The sequence below is a fragment of the Schistocerca piceifrons genome, chromosome 3, assembly GCF_021461385.2.
Source record: "Schistocerca piceifrons isolate TAMUIC-IGC-003096 chromosome 3, iqSchPice1.1, whole genome shotgun sequence".
Lineage (NCBI taxonomy): Eukaryota > Metazoa > Arthropoda > Insecta > Orthoptera > Acrididae > Schistocerca > Schistocerca piceifrons.
In genome coordinates, this window is record NC_060140.1 from 411,816,955 (window position 1) to 411,837,779 (window position 20,825).

Genomic DNA, 20,825 nt, shown 5'->3' on the forward strand with positions numbered 1-20,825 from the left:
ATATCTGTTGAGGTACATAAAAAGTGGAAATTGGACTACGTGAACGAACGTCTGATGCGTGTCGATATGAAGCTAAAAGGATATGACAAAGCTATCATTGCAGCATATGCTACTGACGCTGAGCAGAGTAATTGAAAGATTTTACAAATCTCTTAGATGGCATTAGCACCGGAAAGGAGATGTATTCTTAGGAGGTTTTGATGAATGAGTGAGAAAGCAGGATGCTAGCAAGGTTGTAGTAAATTTGTGGAGGATATTGTACATGATAATGGAGAGAGGCTGCTAGAAATGTGTGGACAGTACAGTGGTAAGATATGGAATAGCTTTTTTTCCAACACAAAAAGATCCATGAACCTGGACACAGCCTACAAGGAAGTTACAGTCTATAACTGATTATGCTATAGGGAAAGAAAGTAATCATACAAAAGTAGAGGAATCCAAAGTCTACAGGGAAGCAGAATGTTTATCCGCCCACTTCCTGCTCCGGTGTGCACTTTTGTTCCCCTGTCAAGAAATTAACAGGTGCCAAAACAATTGTAATGAAAATGGAGAGAAACAAGCATAGCTTGAGTGGAAAGCTGCATCAGGCTGATGATGTAACAGTAGAAGGAGCGTATAAGATAATATTGTGGCAGCTATTCATGAAGCTGCCTTTGAAAGTCTCGGAGTAGTTGAGAATACCTCTGGCAAATGTGATTGATGGGATGATGATACTGCCGCAACGGTGAAGGAGAAAAAGGAGACCTATAACAGACGGCTTACAAGCAATAAGACTTATGATAGAAGTAGGTATGTAAGACTGAGGGGAGAGGGACAGAAAGCAGTAATTAAACCAAAAATGCTATGTGGGAACTTTAAAGTGAAGAAATTAATTAATGCATGGGGAGCTCAAAACTCGAAAATTGTGTAAACTTACAGCTGGTAAGCCTAGATAGATGGAAGACATACTATGAAGAAGTGTTTAAAGAAGATATATCCGAATTTGAGGATATATGTTCCTTTGCAGGCAACGAACATGACACAGAAATCCAGGAGATAATAACAGCAGAAGTACAGGATACAGTTAAGCAGTTCAAAAATGGCAAGGCACCAGAACCAGACGCTCTATACGTATATAGAGTTGTTGGAGGCTGGTCCGAACGAGTTATTTGAGCATTTCGCAAAGCTATTGAACCTCTATCTTAGTGGAAAGGAAATCCCTGTCGAACTTGGCTCACCACAAACAAAGCAAGGAAGACTGTGCAAATTATCGATCCATCACAGTCCTCAGTTGCATATCGAAACTGTATGGTAAGGTATTAAAATCTAGACTTGGGAGAGAAATTAACGAAGTAGAAGAACAGAATTGCTTTCTGGCAGGAAGGTCTTTTATCGATAATATCTGCAGCATTAGACAGGTGACTAAGAAAAGACTGGCACGTAACTTGGAGACACACATGGTTTTTACAGACTTGCACAAGGCCTATGGCAGTATACCACTTTCCAGGATGTGGAAAGCAATGAAGAACAAGAAAATTCGTAAATGTTATGTACAAGCAGTTAGAAAACTGTATTCCGACAATAGTTGTCGTGTTACAGTTGAGAAGCTGCTATTACAGAAAACGTTAACAAAGCGCCAAACTTTTTAAAAAAATTTTTGAACGAAGCACTGAAAAATTGGAAAACGAAGTGCAAAAACATAAGAATTATAGTAGGAGATGACATCCTGTTCTCCCTAAAGTTCGCAGACGATCGGTCCATCTTCGCCGAGGAAGAAGAGGGTGTGTTTTATATGTTCAGAAAGCTTAAAGAAGAATATTTATGTTTAAGTGAACCATTCACATTTTCACCCGCGACAAGGTAATCTAAATCATTCAGAAACCCAGCACACTGTTCAAATCACTGAGGTTGCATCTGCCAGTGCACCGGGCGTTATAATGATGCCGACGCCGCGTTAACACAGGGTACATCGCGTTCTGCACACATTATAGAACATAAGATCCGCTTAAAGACATCGGGGATTTACTGTTACGTGAAACTGAGCAGCCTCTGAAACATTTTTATCACCATGTTACTACCATTCAAGTTGCAAAAGACGTATTAAAAGCAGTTCTGGGCTCTGGTTCTCCCGTTAGTGTCATGAGTGATACAGCATTCAACCGCTGCAATCCTGATGATTCTTGTCCAATGTTAAAATAAATGGTGCCGTACCTGGTAAAAGCGTTGAAGTCAGATCTCAAACTCATTTACAATTTTCTACCCAATGTCACACATTTTTCGACAACTTTCTTATCGTTCCGTTATCAACTACTGAAGTCACTTTGGGCATCGATTTATTAAACATAAAGCAGTACTGGATTTTAACAACTCTCGTATTATGTTACAAAACCATGACAATATGATATCCTTAAATTTTGATCAGAGCGTCTCTAGCGAGGAACAAGATATCAGTGGCCTGCATTTTGTTTCTTCAAATAGAAATGTCGACTGGTACACCACACAATTTTAATTCTGCTGACCGTACTGTGAGCACAACGATGACGGCACTGTGATTGACATTTTCGACACGAGTCAGAACAAAGTTGACAATTGTAAAGCCACCTCTGATTTCCATAAACAACAATTACGAGAAATCTTACAAACTCATGCTGATGTTTTTGATAATGTGCCTGACACTATTCGTGATTTTCTTTATGAATTTCAAGTTAAGCCACGCACTACTTGTGTTGGACTACACTACACCATTCCTTTTGTTTATCGTCAGAAGGTTAAAGAAGAAATTAATTTCATGCTTCAACAAGGTATTATTGAGCCGGCGGCCAGCCCTTATAACAGTCCGCTTCATATTATTGTGCGAATGAAAGATGGTTCACGGAGGCTTGTTCTCGATTCGAGACAAATCAACATTATTATTCCGAAAACCGATAGACCGCGACTTGGGATACTTCAGAAATTTCATGGCTACACAGTTTTCTCCTCTCTTGATTTAAAATCCAGTTTGTGGCAGATTGAATTGCACTCTAATTGCCGCAAATATACGGCCTTTCTCTGTTTTGAATATGCTATCATTTCTGTAAACTTACTTCTGGATTAAACATTTCATTTGCAGCATTCATCAGAGGTTTAAATTCTATTCTATTTTACCGGAGCATTTGAAAAATAAGATTACCACTTATGTTGATGATAATCTCATGTCTGAAATGACCTGGGATAAGCACAACGATACCTTGAATTCTTTGTTACAGGTCTTTTTTGACCATGGAGTCACAGTAAACCTGAGCAAATCTGAATTCGAAAAATCTAACATCAGATTTTTATGTCACGTCATGTTTGTTTCTAGCATTGAACCAGGAGAAGTTGCAAGCTATCAGTGACATCACCACTTCCATTTCCAAACGTCAAGTCAGAAGTTTTCTCGGTTTGGTAATTTTTTTCCCGTCGTTTTGTGCGCTACAAGGCTCTCGATACCCTTCGTTTGTGCCAACTTAGTGGCAAAAACTCCCAACTGATTCTGGGACGACCAAGCTCAACAGGAATTTGTCAATTTGAAACAAGCTTTATTGAACGCTCCTCTACTTTCTCATCCTGATCTTTCACGTGACTTCTGTTTGACCACTGACAGTTCTGGTGTCTATTTTTTTCAAGAGATCGAAGAAGACGCCATTGCTTTCAAATTGTTCTGAGCAATATGGGACTTAACTTCTGAGGTCATCAGTCCCCTAGAACTTAGAACTACTTAAACCTAACAAACCTAAGGACATCACACACATCCATGCCCGAGGCAGGATTCGAACCTGCGACCGTAGCGATCTCGCGGTCCCAGACTGTTGCGCCTAGAACCGCTCGGCCACTACTAAAACTTTGTATGCAACGATTCTGGTCATACTGCAATTACGTTTGCACATTACACTGAATGTAACACGGTGTTCCCATGCCATTTGTGTGTACTATGACATATTGGACTTTATGTATGCTCTTTTCTTGCTGATATTGCTACCTTGATTATCTGCTTAGTTTTAAGCCACTTCTTTAGTGCTAAGATGTAATGTATTCTGATATTTTTGCTCTTGAATGTCAGACGTCTTGTCACACAGCAACTAAGTTTGCACATTACTCTGGCATGTGGACTTTGTAAATACTTTTGAAAAACTGATTATTTGCTTAGTTTTAAGCCACTTTTTTAGTGTTAAGATGTACTTTAGTCTAGCTTTTTAAGGTTATATCTTCCTCATTTTGTTTCTCGATGTAATGTGTGTATTAGTTCACCACTGTATTTCATTACCTGGACATACCCCCTTGTTTTATATGAAGCATTTGTATTTTATTTGCACTCTGCACAGATACTGAAATATTTTCGTTGGGAGTCACTGTTAGCACTCACATTTTATTTTATTATATCCTGGCTTGTGATTAGCCTGTACTGCACTTAAGACTATATATACTGTGGATGTCTCGTGGAGAGATGTTTCTCATGAGTGGTTAGGTTCTTGCTACAATATGGATGCACTATTTTTTTAGCACATTCTGAGCACGCTACCTCCTCATTACTAACAATACCAAATTTTTCTGATAAAAGTGCAGTGGGTCTGCAGGATTGTCCTACGCTTTTCAGTGATATCAAACACTTCTCATGTAGGTGCCAGTGGGAATGCAAGATTTTACTACACTGGTCGGTTCTACTAAATGCTTCTCATGATAGTGCCAGTGGGCTGCAAGATTCTCTCACTGGGCTTTTCAAATTATATTTAGACTGTCATTGTCTGTGGGACTGCAAAATGTTCCCCCAACGTGTCATATAGTTTGCCTACGCGCTTATGGCAACTTAGGGTGATGATAAACATTTTCCTTGTACTTAGGACTCTACTACGTGTAGTGAGTGTATGTATTCAATCGACTCTCTGTGCTAACAGTCTACACATGTGATGTGGTTTGCACTACTGTGAGTGTACCCTAATATTTAGCAAATACAGTGCTTGTAACAACCTATTTTCAGTTATGTAGCTGTTTATTTCCAGCAATAATTTGTACTTATTTTCTGTCATGTATAGTTTTATTATTATCTGTATACTCGTAATGTATCTTTGAACTTTTGTACTCACATTTCTACCCCTTTCTATCAGAATATTGTTTTTGTAAACTAAAATTTCCCAGTCTCGACTATGTCACTGACATCACCTTGCCTGTGAAATTTTCTTCCGCCCGATCGCGGGCTAATGGTAGGTGCCATGTATAATTTTGGTATCTGAATCGATTGTGAGCGAGCAGAAGTTAAGTGAGCAACTTTGAGCTGCGAGATGGCGCATTGGGGCAGTCAATGTTAAACTTTGGTAGAGTGAGACAGTAAAGGTGCGTCCACGCTACTCGTGCTCGCCAGACTTGTGCTCGTCACACCCGTCTGCAGGGAGGCTTGTCAGACTTGTCTGACTTGCGCTCGTGCTGCTTCTATCTTCGTCCACACTACACCAGTTGCTTGCCAGGCTTTGGCTCGTGAGGATCCGCACCGTACTCGCAGTCGTGACCAGAGCCAGTTTCCTAATTTAAAAATGGACGAAGTGGTTATAGCAAGTGCCAGCTTCCTTGTGATGCGCCTTTTAGCTGAGGAAGAGGATAGAAGAAGACGCTACAAAGTCCCAAGAAAACGCAGGTGGTGGATGACCACAGTCTTCAGAAGCAGAAAAAGATATAGTGGGAGTGATTTGATGGATGACTTGGATGTTGAAAACATACATTTCAAGACATTTTGCTGTATGTCCGCGTCAGATTTTGAATATCTGGTAAATTTGGAAGGACCGAAAATATCAAAGGCTCACAGCAAATTTCGGAAAGCTATACCAGTTGCTGAGCGGTTGGCACTTACGCTCAGATACCTAGCAACTGGCGGTTCCAACACCAGCCTCAGTTTTTTATTTAAACTCTCCAAGTAAGTGATATTAAACATTGTTCCTGATGTATGTGAAGCTCTTACTGGCAGCTTGAAGGAGTTTGTAAAGGTAAGTTAATAAATTATACAAATTTTGTTATTAATGCACTTTTATTCATGAGGTAATAAGCAAAAGAAATAAAAACATTTAGATTAAAAGAATGAGGAACAATTAAACGCAAAGATTATTACTTTTAATTATTATAAATCAAGCAGATCCAGAAAATATAGAGAGCCTTGTTCGGTGTCGTCAGAAGTAGAAGTAGATGTCCGTTGGAAGTTGTTTTGCATCTGCTCACGGGCATGAACTTGTTGAGTTGAAGGAATCGGTAAATGCGACGAGCAACTGTAGTCGCTGTTGGTTGAACTTGGTCTAGATTGTTCGAAACAGCCGCTTTCTGCTCTGAAAATCGTGTCGGAAAATTCTTTTTTAACAAAAGCACGTGTTCTGTTGTCCATGGACCGTAGAACGTTCGCTATGTGCTCTCCATAGGCGTCAAACTCGTCTCTAGTTTTACATAAAGCAGTCTGTAGTGCATTAAATGCCTCTCCTATACGAAGATCTTTGGCACTTTTTCTCTGATTTTTTTTTTAGGTGAAGCAAATACCTTCGTGCGTTTGTTTGGTGTGGGTGGTAGTTTGTTGCCTTGCGTTGTTTGATGATCGACATCTTGACTACTAATTTCTTCGCAAGTGCTCGCTGTACCTTCGTTTGTATCCATGCCCGCAACCCTCTGTTCTTCCAAATTCTCCTTAAATTCCTCCTGAAACAAAGCGACGACAGAAGACTGATATAAAAAATAGCAAAGAAAGTAAAACAAAAAATAAAAAAATGGATGTAGAAATAAGGAGTACACGATAATAATCGTAAAAAATTGAGCACAATGTGAAGTTGATAAGTGAAATTCAGAATATTTGTTATAATGATTATTACCTATTATTACGCAAAATTACTGATTTTAATTATTATTAATGTTCATAATTATTAGAATGTCCATTATTGTCTATTCATTTAATAATTATTTATATTATTAGGAATTATTATTTTGTATTTACTTTTTAGCAGATGCCACAGACACAACAAGAGTGGTTATTTGTAGCAGAGGAATATTAGAGAAAATGGAACTTTCCTCATTGCCTCGGTGCAATGGATGGCAAACATTGCGCAATCCAAAGCCCAGTTAATTCTGGAAGCGATTTTTTTCAATTATAAGACGTTTTTCAGTATTGTTCTTTTTGGTCTAGTGGATGCTGACTTTTTTTTTTAGTTTTGTATGCTGATGTCGGCTGCCAAAGTCGAATTTCAGACGGTGGTGTTTTTCGAAATACATCTTTTTTTAAGAATATGAGTAATGGTACCGTTTTTCCCGACTATCGTACCCTCCCAGGTAGAGAGAAAGAAGCACCCTATGTTATTCTCGCAGACGACTCGTTTCCCATCAACGATCATATCATGAAGCCGTATAGTGGACAACAACCACGGAGGTCAATGAAAAGAGTTTTTAACTACAGACTTTCAAGAGCATGGTGGATTGTGGAAAATGCGTTCGGAATACTTTCTTCCGTATTCTTAATACTAAGGAAGCCTATATTACTACAGCCTGAGAAAGCCCAAAGTGTTATTATGACTTTATACACCTCCATAATTTTGTGCGAAAAAGTTCTGCTTCCAAACAAATTTATACCCCTGTAGGAGCAGTGGATCATGAGGAGAATGGGCATTTAAAGCCAGGAACGTGGAGAAATGAGATCACTCCTGCTACAACATTTACACGATTAGCGAACATTCCATGACGTTCAACGCAGACTGTCCAAGACATTAGAGATGAATTCGCTACTTATGTCATTTCCGAAGAGGGAAGATTGCCATGGCAAGATGATTACCAATAACTTATTAAAGAATTTTCAGCTACTAGCTAGGTACGTACTAGTGACTACCTGACTGCGCACATTTCAACTACCTATAAATGTGAAGTTTTACCTTTATTAATTTCTATTTTATTATTTTCATTTCCCCAAATAACATAATACACAAATAAAATACATATAAATGTACATGTGCTTCAATATACTGTGTTAGAAAAATAAATGTTATTAATATTTATTTATTTACTACTAGCTGAGTACCCAGCGTTGCCCCAGTATGTATTCCAATCCTGTTACTCCATTTCCTCCTTTCTCCTCTGTGACTTTCAGAACCTTATAATTTTATCACAATTAGAACTGTTTTTAATTTTTAAATTTGAAAACTATAAGCAATTACTAGGTATATTCCTAATAGAAATGGTAGTAAGCTAAAATAAATGTGAAAAAATATCTTAAGAAATGATATGATTAATGGTATATAAGGGATTAACACCAAAAAATGTAAAATTAACAAATGAGCAGGGACCGAAATGTAAGCTGAGAAAGATATAAAGTTAGGTAGCAGTGGAGACAGAACCAAAAAGGGACTGAACCCCATTAAGTTTGTTAATAGTTTGTTTATACATTTCCAAAAATGAATATATTTTACTTACATGTGTGTTGATTGTCTTCCGCGGCTGATATTTGCAGTGCAGAAATTCAGATGCTTTGAAAGCGAACCACTTCCTCAACCCCAGAGTCAGAATTCCCAGGTTCAGTCTTCTTCTGGCGGACTTTCCTGTAAGTGGCTAATAAGCTGGTCATCTTTTTTTTAATTCAGCCACATCCACGCAGAGTTCTATCGTGATGGAAACACACGCTTCACTTTTTTTAATTTTATTTTATATTGGGAGTTTGCTACATCCCACAGCACAGGGTATTGGTCATAAGTGTTTATGAATGTAATGACAAAATCGTCGATCCACTCCATTTCAAAAGAAAAACCGATGTCCACAATACAGAAAAAGGATAATACCAAGACCAAACTGTACGAGTGCAGCGAGCCAACTGGTAAGTGCTTTGTTTCCATCCACATCACTCGCGCAGCTCGCCGCGCATCCCTTTGATGTACCGACATCAGCCGGAGCCAGACAAGCCATAAGCTCGGGCGGCTCGCAAGCCTGTTTTCCGGCGAGCCCTCGGAGCCTACCTCCGTCCACATTGCTCGTAAGGCTTACAAGTACACGAGCCACACGGGTAGTGTGGACGCACCTTAAAAGTTTAGCTGTGTTAGAGTGAGGCAGATAATGTTAAGCAGTCTTGGAGTGAGGAAGCACGAGTAGACTACGTCAACCTGTGTTAGAGTGAGGAAGCAATGGCAATATTGTATTTGAAATTTAAAGTCTTCATTTGTCCATGAATATCTTGTAAAGGAGGAAGTCTAAAGGAATATCAGGTAAATCTTATAATGATGTCACATTTTTTTCTACTACTGCTGCGTCATCAAACTAACTTGATTACTGTACTGCAAGTTGTTAAATTTGACAGATAGAACAGTGTATTGTTTGCATGTTAAGAAGTTCATTAAATTTAAAATCTGCCTTGAGCATTTTTTCACAGTATACAAAAAACTTAGTGTTGTCATTTATACCATATTTCATTTTCTTACCAACCTTTCTCTTACAATTTTTTTAATGGATCGTCCAACCAAGTATGTTCGATAAAAAGTTCGATTTGCAATTGACAGAGAACTCATTGCACCTCTCAAGTGTCTGTGTAGAAACAGTAATCTGCAGCTTTAGCATAGTGGCGCGCAGGACAGAGCAGTACTGCAACGTGTTATTCAGATTTGGGCAGAATAGAGGAAATGTCAAAATATGATTTTTTTATTTATTCAATCAGGGCTAACTTATGTTATTCAAAAACAGTTTTTGTGATCAAAAGTTTGCATATCTAAGTTAATTATTCAGACAGTTTATACTGTTCAAAATTGATACAGTCAGATTTCTAACTTTTACAGTATGAAAGACTTCCCTTTTCATTACGACAATTGATTATTATTATAGTACAGCTTTTCTTTCACAATTCGACAGTACATTTATTATTACAGCTCAGAGCTTGCGTTCAGAAACAGTACTCCACTCTAATATTTTTATTTATTTAGATAACTTTCAAGTTACATCCCACTATTTGAAATAAAACGACGTCAAAACATTTGGAAAGCATGTTACAGCAAACTACAGATGGGAGCATTGCTCTCTACGTTGCCGGGCTGTGGGTAGTCTCCAGAGTCAATGAGAAGAAATTAAAGGCACTGGAAATGGAATTTTGGAGGTAAAGTTGTGAAGCGACAAGAACAGACATAATAAGAAAATACTACGAGAACAGATGGGGCTACAAAAGGTGTTATGGACACAACTTAAAATAAATTGCTAGCGTGATATGGACATCTTAGAAGAATGCTAGAGGAAAGATGGCCTTCCAAACATGGCAGTGGAGACCTCCACGACACAGACGAAGAGGAAGACCCCGCTACGATGGAGTGAGGTGTGCGATGCACGACAGGACTATACAAGAGCAGGACAGGAAACTTGGTTACTCCAGACGCCGCATGTGATAGAAAACTTGCAGAAAAAAGAGAAGATATATTTAATACATATCTGACAAATTTTTTTCAAGCAGACTACTAATGTAGCTGTTCCATTTTGAGTGTATTTTGATAAGGTTAAAGCAACAGCTTGAGCAGAATCAAGATCTCATTGATCTTGTGTGTAGATATTTGATACTGAGTCAGAAAAACTGTAAAGTCTTTCGTTAGTGTTTACAAATTTTCCTCCAGTTGTCCATGCTTTATAAAACTGTTTACTCGTTAGAGAAGGGCAAGTATTACTCATTAGTATGGTTAATGATGATCTATACATCATTTAATTCTTAATCAACAAGATTGGTTTCATGCACAACGACATTTGCTTATTATAGCGGGATGAATTTCTAACTGACTGGTATTTAATACCTTCATATCTTTGCGTTTGAAGTTAACTAGGCCGAAACGCCACGCTAACGCTCTGAAAGTAATTCCCGTAAATACGATAACCAGTGAGTCAAATTTCATGCAAAGCAGATGATGTGGACAATCCATTACTGCTGGAGAAATGAATATTGATACTAATTCATTTTACAGTGGTCACTGAATCAGTCCATTTGTAAGAGCAATCAGCACCAAGAACTTCTTACATAAGAATAAAAACAGTTTCAGGGGTTTCTTCTCTTCTTAAAGATGAAACGTTTAAAACCAATCAATACTGAGATTCGTTGGTATTAATCCATGGCTATTCATTCTCACATAGATGTAATGCCACAGTTGGTCATTCTGCATGCAAATGATGTCCATTACAGGTTCAATCTGGTATAAGAGTTCAAGCAACTAATTTAATATATGGCTAGGTGACAGTATTGAAAGAAAATACAGTTTTAAACTCTGTATTGCCTTGATTGCACATGCTATGAATATCACACACGGAAAGAATAAAATTGAAATATTTCTTGATTTTAGAAAACACGGAGGAGTACTATATATTACTCAACTACTTTACCCTTAATACGCCATGAAGGAAAAAAACTTACTGTGTTATGCTTACTATGCTCATCTACATAACAAAGTTAATGCTTTTGTGTTTATGTTCTCTTTATTACAAGTAATTCTGATACACTACAGTCAGTAGAAGTGAAGCACATAAAGATGTAGTTAGGCCTACGTGTTGAAAACGCTGAGTATTTGATGTCAAGTGTATGGTGATGCTATACAGTAATCCGTAAATTGAATTGTAAAAAAACGCAGGCTTCATGAGAGAACATGAGGTGAAAGTTGTATGTTCAGTGCTGTAGTTCTATTAAGATAATAGTGTCTGGCTTACATATTAACGTTTGTGTGTGACGAATATGCTTTCTGCAGCAAGTAACTGTTATACACATATAGACACACATGGACTTAGCGGAAATCAGCGTTACGTAAGGAGAAAATCTACAGAGTCCATCTTTTCAAAGCAAAATTAGGATGTTCGGGAAAGGATCAGAACGCGGATGGTCGGAGTCGAAGAGATACATATTATCATTACTTCCCACTTAAGTAGAGCGCTAAAACTTGACCATCTTTCACGAAATTTCTTTCTGTCTCTCGTCTTTTCTTGCAAAACACCTCTCGTATATTCACTGTGTTTCTTCTTCTTTTATGTATATGCCATGTGTAATGATCCTATGTAAACGTAAATTGCTATGGAAAAATTAATTAAATCTTTTATTAACAGTTTTTGGCCGGACATGCTCTCAAATCTTGAAAAAATATTTTGATGAATGGTAATACTATTACACTGAGTGTGTCAATAGCTCATTCAAGGTGAAAAAGATGTGCATCTTGACAGGACACTGATTCAGTGAAACAAAATGTCGAAAACAATCTGGCTTCTAATGTCTTTCGAGTGAAAACGTCTGCCCACTGAATGTTTACCTTCCATCTCAATCATCATACTCAAGTTACCGACAGCTATGCTTAGTAATCATCGTTATCTGACAGATATAGCAATGATATAAATTACCATGCCTCAAGAAAAGAAAACCCACTTCACTGCAACTTCAGTTGTTAATAGTAACTCAACAATAAGCATCAAGAATGCATGTATGTGTCTGAAACATGACGTATCACTTCTAGGCTCTGAAATACGGAAATCATTCTTTAATGCTTCCCAAAATTCTCTCCAACGCTGAACATTGTCATCTGTCCGACTCGAGTAGTCTGCTACTGCTACTCATACATACACATATTATTAACTACAAATGTTTCATCACATGAAATGCAGGCTTTTAGTTATACTGGAAAATAATTTGAAAGCAATTCAGTGCCGAGCGTAATTACATGATATCAATCGCGCTCTTTCGACAACATTGTTTACCGTGCGCATGTACAAACACAGTTTTATTCTAGACGAAGTGAATGTATAAAAATTACAAGGTATCTCCAAAATCAATTTAATTATATAATTATACACATTAAATTAGAGGTAATGGAGTTGTGATAATTCTTGGCACGAAAGCTTAACGCTTATCGTAACAAGAACTATTGAAGGTAATAGCGGGAACTTCTTACCAGACCAAAGCTTCGTGTCGGGCAGGGACGCGAACACGGTGCGTTAACTTCTGCGGGCAGTGCTCTTAGCCACTGAGCTATCCAAGTGCTTGCATATACTCTGCGTTGGTAGAGATCCAGAATTTGCTTCCTTACTCCTTTGATAGAAAAAGGTGTTCATTTATGAATATTTTATGAGATACTGATTTTTTTTTCCATATGACTTTACACAGTTCAAAAGCACTTGATACAAAATATATAACTCAGATACCGACTGCATTTTAATTGATGAATCTTGTGACACTGATGGTCAGTAGTGTATTATTGAAGAGCAGGCGTTCAGCATTCTCTATTCTGATTCACCAATAAATCAGTTACACACAAATCCCGGACAGTTACAGCTGAGTTCTTCCGAAACCATACCTCCGAAAAAGCAAACTTTCTGACAGAAGTTGCGAGTGGGTTTAAACAACAAGAACTCAATGATGTACGCTAATATTTGATTTTGTTTAAAGAACGACGGAAGAGTAATTTTTCTACATGTTGTCTTCTTTGTTTCCCAGTCTCTCTTTTGCGCAGTTGCAGATATAAAAGTTATATAGGTTAAATACAGTCAGTTGTAACTATAATGAAAGTCTCATTAAGACTAAACAAGTTTCCCCTTATTCTAAATCATCTTTAGTTATCATTGTAACAATACAGTTTTTTCCTCCTCACCTGCCTGAACTACGAGTACACAAATGTAGTTCTGCAGATTACATTTGTGGAAATGTGCTTTAAACCGTGAGATTCACCGGCGATTGTTTACCTTTAAAACAAATATATTCTGCCTCAGATAAATGATATTATTTACTAGAAATAACCATCCCTGCATAAATAAAGCGGGATTCACAGTTTAAATTCTCTCTGTCCAGGAATTAAACCAATGCTGCACTCACACCATTACTGCCACATTATTTACTATTCTGCCCCACTCACGTTACTAGGCAAAGCATACAGATTGGAATACGTACCGCACACGTCAGTATCTACATATCTTCAAACATGGACAAATGTTACAACTAAAAACAAATTGCTTCTAACAGCACATATTCAGTTGCTTGTAAACGAGTGAGATACGCTGAGTATCACGCAGTTCATTTTGTCTTACAGTCTGATCTTACAGTTTTGTGCCACGTGCTATAATGTTCTTTATCTGTTTTTGTATGTTGACACACACAGAAGCGCTGACCTCCTTGAATGTCGTTCTTCATCGGAAACTAATCTCAAAACAGACAGAAACAGGAGCAAGAGAACTACGACCAAAAACTCGCAGCCAGTGAACTTTTCACACATTTTCTGTGTGATTCAGTTTGGGAGGAGATTGAGATCGTAATTTCACTTGTTCAGTTACTAGCATTAAAGGTCGGTATAGGCCTTGTCTGATAGACTTTTAAAGTATCACTTATTGCACCAGCACACACTATAAATGCATACATTATAAATCAATGATATTCTCGTGGAATAAAATTTAGTTTGTAGATAAAGTGACTTGCTAGCTTGCTCATCAACCTCACAATAACATAATATCGAATCAGATGGCAAACTATACAGTAATGGAAAGAAGGTCCTACAGAACCTCTCATTCTAGAGACTAAGGTAACGAAGACAATAGATTCAAAATACTTACCCTAATTTTCGATCCAGCAATTATTACTAAAAACAAGTCTCCTTTCCACAAAGTACCCACAGTTGATGGTAAAAATGTAACAATACATGCTTGGGGATTTAAAATATTTGTTTTCATAATAGGCAGACCAAAATTCCCATAAGTTGACATTCGTATGAAAGTCGAACAAGTCGTAAAAAACTGTTGACGCGGTCTACGAGTAACTGAAGTACGAGTCTTAACCACGACACTTTGTTTAACTTGGTTTGGTGTGCCTCCAGTTCCATTTCATCCCGATATCTACGCATCTGAGCCTTTCAGCAAATATGGATATCTCGGCTTTATTCTCTCACGCAACCCTAAATGCCGTCTTAGGCTCTACTCACGCAGAAATGCCGTAACGCTTTCGCCTTACAGCGCCGAGATAGAAACTTGGCGCGGGCGATTAGTGAACAATACACAGCGAAGTAACGCTGTCAGAGAGACGCGGGATGGTCCTGCTACAAATGAATCAGAATACGTCGTCTTCATTAGAAGAAAGTGATGCACTAGACAGTTTGCAAATCGTAAATGTTAAGCAGCGAAGCCCCGCGGTTTGAGGCGCAATGTCACGGATTGCATAACCCCCCCCCCCCCCCCACTTAAGTTAGTTTAAGTAGTGTGTAAGTCTAGGAACCGAAGACCTCAGCCGTTTGGTCCCTTAGGAAATGACATAACACATAATACAAGCAGCGAAGAAGATACTGGGTACATACATTAAGGTTGAAAAAAGGGAAAAAATATGGTATGTTGGAAGTAGGAAAATATGGCATATTCGATATACCGTAGTGGAAGAACTAGCCATGTATCCCGACTGTTCCCAGAATTTTTACAGTATGTCGCAAAAGTGCTTCTATATTGTGTTAGACAAAGTGAAGGACAGCAGTCAAAGAAAGACAACGACACTGGAATGTCTTTATCATAATTTCTATTTTTCATATTATCTCCGTTTACACGTAAGCCGACTTTATGAGAGATGTTCAAAACATTACGATACTTTTCCAAAATCCGATCATCCGCTGCTGTCGACCAGAAATACCTCGTCAGAGGGCATAGTTTCCTAACACGTGACATTTTGCCCTCATGGAGAAGAACAAAACAACCTTTCACCCAGAAGACTGGACTTCGGTCACTACCAACGCTAAGGACAAAGAATTCCTTGCGTGTAAGACGGATCCGGAGGATTTCAGGGATCTTAGACGTAAGTTTGCCCACGGGCTCATTCGAAATAATTGAGGATGTCTGGCTATGCGTTACATCCGAAAACCATATTACATTAACGGAAAAAAAGTCGTAACATCCAGCAATTGTGGATTTATCAGAGCATTGCAAAGATGCCAAGAGGTTCTGGGGAAAGAAATCTGCCACTAGGTAACAGCCGAGTTGACCTGATCTTGTATGGTAAACTTCTGCCAGTAAAAAGTTTCAAAAATAAATTCTTACTTGACATGTGACTGTATACACGACCTAAAAATCGGAATTTCTCTGAGCAAGTACCGAGTGAACAGTGGATTTGCACGTCTGTGTGTCAAAACCCATTGACTCAAGACGGAAAATGCAGTGCTGACTGTACATATTTTGTAATTGTAGCAGACATAGTGCTGAATGTTTCCATATATTCTTCTGTTGTTTCTGCAGATTTTTATTGCAATAAACATTATGTATTTTGATCTGTGTTATTTTGATCTGCGTTATTTTGATCTGTGTTGTTGTACTTTCTCAAAATAAACTTTATATTTCTGCAATACGTAACACAGAAAAAAACGCTGTTTTAGCAGCACCAGTCTGTAACTGCACAGATTCAACTGTCTTCGTCCAGCAAAATAAAAATAGTAGCGCTATTTTTTCGAAGATAAAATGAGTAGTTGTCTAATAACTGTTACAAAAGTATGCAAAATGGCGTTTTACGTCACTTACACTGCATATACACTCCTGGAAATGGAAAAAAGAACACATTGAGACCGGTGTGTCAGACCCACCATACTTGCTCCGGACACTGCGAGAGGGCTGTACAAGCAATGATCACACGCACGGCACAGCGGACACACCAGGAACCGCGGTGTTGGCCGTCGAATGGCGCTAGCTGCGCAGCATTTGTGCACCGCCGCCGTCAGTGTCAGCCAGTTTGCCGTGGCATACGGAGCTCCATCGCAGTCTTTAACACTGGTAGCATGCCGCGACAGCGTTGACGTGAACCGTATGTGCAGTTGACGGACTTTGAGCGAGGGCGTATAGTGGGCATGCGGGAGGCCGGGTGGACACACCGCCGAATTGCTCAACACGTGGGGCGTGAGGTCTCCACAGTACATCGATGTTGTCGCCAGTGGTCGGCGGAAGGTACACGTGCCCGTCGACCTGGGACCGAACCGCAGTGACGCACGGATGCACGCCAAAACCGTAGGATCCTACGCAGTGCCGTAGGGGACCGCACCGCCACTTCCCAGCAAATTAGGGACACTGTTGCTCCTGGGGTATCGGCGAGGACCATTCGCAACCGTCTCCATGAAGCTGGGCTACGGTCCCGCACACCGTTAGGCCGTCTTCCGCTCACGCCCCAACATCGTGCAGCCCGCCTCCAGTGGTGTCGCGACAGGCGTGAATGGAGGGACGAATGGAGACGTATCGTCTTCAGCGATGAGAGTCGCTTCTGCCTTGGTGCCAATGATGGTCGTATGCGTGTTTGGCGTCGTGCAGGTGAGCGCCACAATCAGGACTGCATACGACCGAGGCACACAGGGCCAACACCCGGCATCATGGTGTGGGGAGCGATCTCCTACACCGGCCGTACACCACTGGTGATCGTCGAGGGGACACTGAATAGTGCACGGTACATCCAAACCGTCATCGAACCCATCGTTCTACCATTCCTCGACCGGCAAGGGAACTTGCTGTTCCAACAGGACAATGCACGTCCGCATGTATCCCGTGCAATCCAACGTGCTCTAGAAGGTGTAAGTCAACTACCCTGGCCAGCAAGGTCTCCGGATCTGTCCCCCATTGAGTATGTTTGGGACTGGATGAAGCGTCGTCTCACGCGGTCTGCACGTCCAGCACGAACGCTGGTCCAACTGAGGCGCCAGGTGGAAATGGCATGGCAAGCCATTCCACAGGACTACATCCAGCATCTCTACGATCGTCTCCATGGGAGAATAGCAGCCTGCATTGCTGCGAAAGGTGGATATACACTGTACTAGTGCCGACATTGTGCATGCTCTGTTGCCTGTGTCTATGTGCCTGTGGTTCTGTCAGTGTGATCATGTGTTGTATCTGACCCCAGGAATGTGTCAATAAAGTTTCCCCTTCCTGGGACAATGAATTCACGGTGTTCTTATTTCAATTTCCAGGAGTGTATTAACAAAGCTCAAAAAGGTAAGCATAAAATAGGTAAGCAAATAGTTAAGCATAATGCATCCAGAACACAGTACACTTTAGTTATATTAATAGCAAATTCCCATTCCACACACATTTCTCGGTGAAGCACACGCCATTTGTTCGACAATATGTCAACATAAACATTAATTGAACGTTTTCTCTATGAAACTGCTCATGTAGATAAGAACCATTGACGTGTACTATATATAGCTAACTCTGCGCTGAATCTGCGATTCCCTTTCTCTACTTTTAAAATGAATGTAACTCTTAATGAAATAATAAAATATGATTGTAGCACACGAAAGCAAACATGACCCACAAATCCGCACATCAAGCTACCATAACCTCCAGGATGGCGCATCGTACATTGTCATGGCTGAACGGCAAAATGTATCACTTATTTACTCTGTACTGGGAAGATATATCGCTCTCTTTCTTCGATATGTTAGCTATATTTCCTACACAGTAAGCTATGACCTAAAACCAGTCAAACTACTTTCTTCACTGCAAGCTTTTCAAAATATATCTGGTGGTTGATTTATTTGCTACGTATCAGAATACGTATGGTCAATAATGAAAACAAAGCCAGTTCACTATAAGGATGTGATATCAGACTATAAGATGCGGAAATATCACTTTTTTTACCGAATAGTTTCCTGATAACCGAACGGGTAGACTGCGAAGCAGAGAACACGCGTGGATCCCAGAACAGAGGTTTCAACAGAGGTTTCTATTGTTTTACAAGAGAAGCTAACTACAGAGACAGATGTAGCTCTTCATTATCTCGCATTCTGCACTTCATATTAAAAGTGCAGCGCACCACGTGAATGTCTCCACCTCCCGCCGCTTCAGTGCGACACTCGTGGCTACAAAAAGACGTGGGGCGCACCATGAAGCGAGGCGTCTCCGTGACGCTACCTCTGTGTGATTTACTTCATTTCTTAACATAGAGGTGGCTTATAACATCGCCACATCACCGACAGACGGCAGTAGCGCGCCATTTCTGTGTGAACTGGGCGTTACTTTCCTGATGCCTGCTGATGGAAGTCAGTATTGCTCAGCTGCTTATTTGCTGATGGTAGTTTCGTGACGCAACAATTGCTCACCATACTCAACTGTTCTGTCAAGTGCTTTTCAGTTCCATGAGTCATCGACGTTTTGTGATTTTTCTCGCTATTATGGATACTTATGTACAGTGTAACAATAAGAATTTTGTAAAATAGACTGAGCATCTTGAGATACTCAGCTTGCGGAGTATCAATGTAGATGTAGATGTAGATGTATTATTCTGAGAATAGTCTGCGACATAGATACATTACAAGTGCATCCCTCGCATTTATGCTTTCCTATACTGTGCACGTGTCAGAGGAAAATATTTGTAAAACAGGAAAGAATAATTAAGTTAATGAAACAAAACACGTGTATTCAGGGGATTCTTTGATGACACTGATCATTATTTAATCTGCAGTGAAATTGGGATTGCGAGGCCGAAAGTGCAGGAGGTCAGGTCCATATGTAGGAGGATAAGAGTGGAGAAACTTCAGGATAAGGAAATCAGGCACAAGTACATAACAGCGATCTCAGAAAGGTACCAGTTAGTTGAATGTCGTCAATTACAGTCATTGGAAAAGGAATGGACAAGGTACAGGGACACAGTACTAGAAGTGGCTAAAGAATGTCTTGGAAAAGTAGTGTGTAAAAGTAGGAGGAAGCAAACAGCTTGGTGGAATGACACAGTCGAGGCAGCCTGTAAAAGGGAAAAGAAGGCGTATAAAAAATGGCTACGTACTAGAACTCAGGTAGACAGAGAAAGTTATGTTGAAGAAAGAAACAAAGCCAAATAGATAATTGCAGCATCCAAGAAGAAATCTTGGGAAGACTTTGGAAACAGGTTGGAGACATTGGGTCAAGCTGCTGGAAAACCATTCTGGAGTGTAATTATCAGTCTTCGAAAGGGAGGTAAGAAGGAAATGACAAGTATTTTGGACAGGTCAGGAAAACTGCTGGTGAATCCTGTGGATGCCTTGGGCAGATGGAGGGAATATTTTGAAGAGTTGCTCAATGTAGGTGAAAATACGATTAGTAATGTTTCAGATTTCGAGGTAGAATGGGATAGGAATGATGATGGAAATAGGATCACGTTTGAGGAAGTGGAGAAAATGGTCAATAGATTGCAGTGCAATAAAGCAGCTGGGGTGGATGAAATTAAGTCGGAACTCATCAAGTACAGTGAAATGTCAGGTCTTAAATGGCTACACAGGATACTTGAAATGGGCTGGGAGTCGGGACAGGTTCCATCAGACTGGACAAAAGCAGTAATCACACCAATCTTTAAACGTGGAAACAGAAAAGATTGTAACAACTACAGAGGTATCTCTTTAATCAGCGTTGTGGGTAAAATCTTCTCAGGTATTGTTGAAAGGAAAGTGCGAGTATTAGTTGAGGAGCAATTGGATGAAAATCAGTGTGGGTTTAGGCCTCTTAGAGGTTGTCAGGACCAGATCTTTAGCTTACGACAAATAATGGAGAAGTGTTACGAGTGGAACAGGGAATTGTATCTATGCTTTATAGATCTAGAAAAGGCATATGACGGGGTTCCTAGGAGGAAGTTATTGTCTGTTCTACGAGATTATGGAATAGGAGGCAAACTTTTGCAAGCAATTAAAGGTCTTTACATGGATAGTCAGGCAGCAGTTAGAGTTGACGGTAAACTGAGTTCATGGTTCAGAGTAGTTTCAGGGGTAAGACAAGGCTGCAACCTGTCTCCACTGTTGTTCATATTATTTATGGATCATATGTTGAAAACAATAGACTGGCTGGGTGAGATTAAGATATGTGAACACAAAATAAGCAGTCTTGCATATGCGGATGACTTAGTTGTGATGGCAGATTCGCTTGAAAGT

General features: G+C 39.7%; 1 pseudogene; it reads right to left on the bottom strand.

Annotated features, from left to right (window-relative positions):
* Positions 1–463: 463 nt before the first annotated feature.
* Positions 464–8,735, bottom strand: LOC124788698 (annotated as a pseudogene).
* Positions 8,736–20,825: the final 12,090 nt, after the last annotated feature.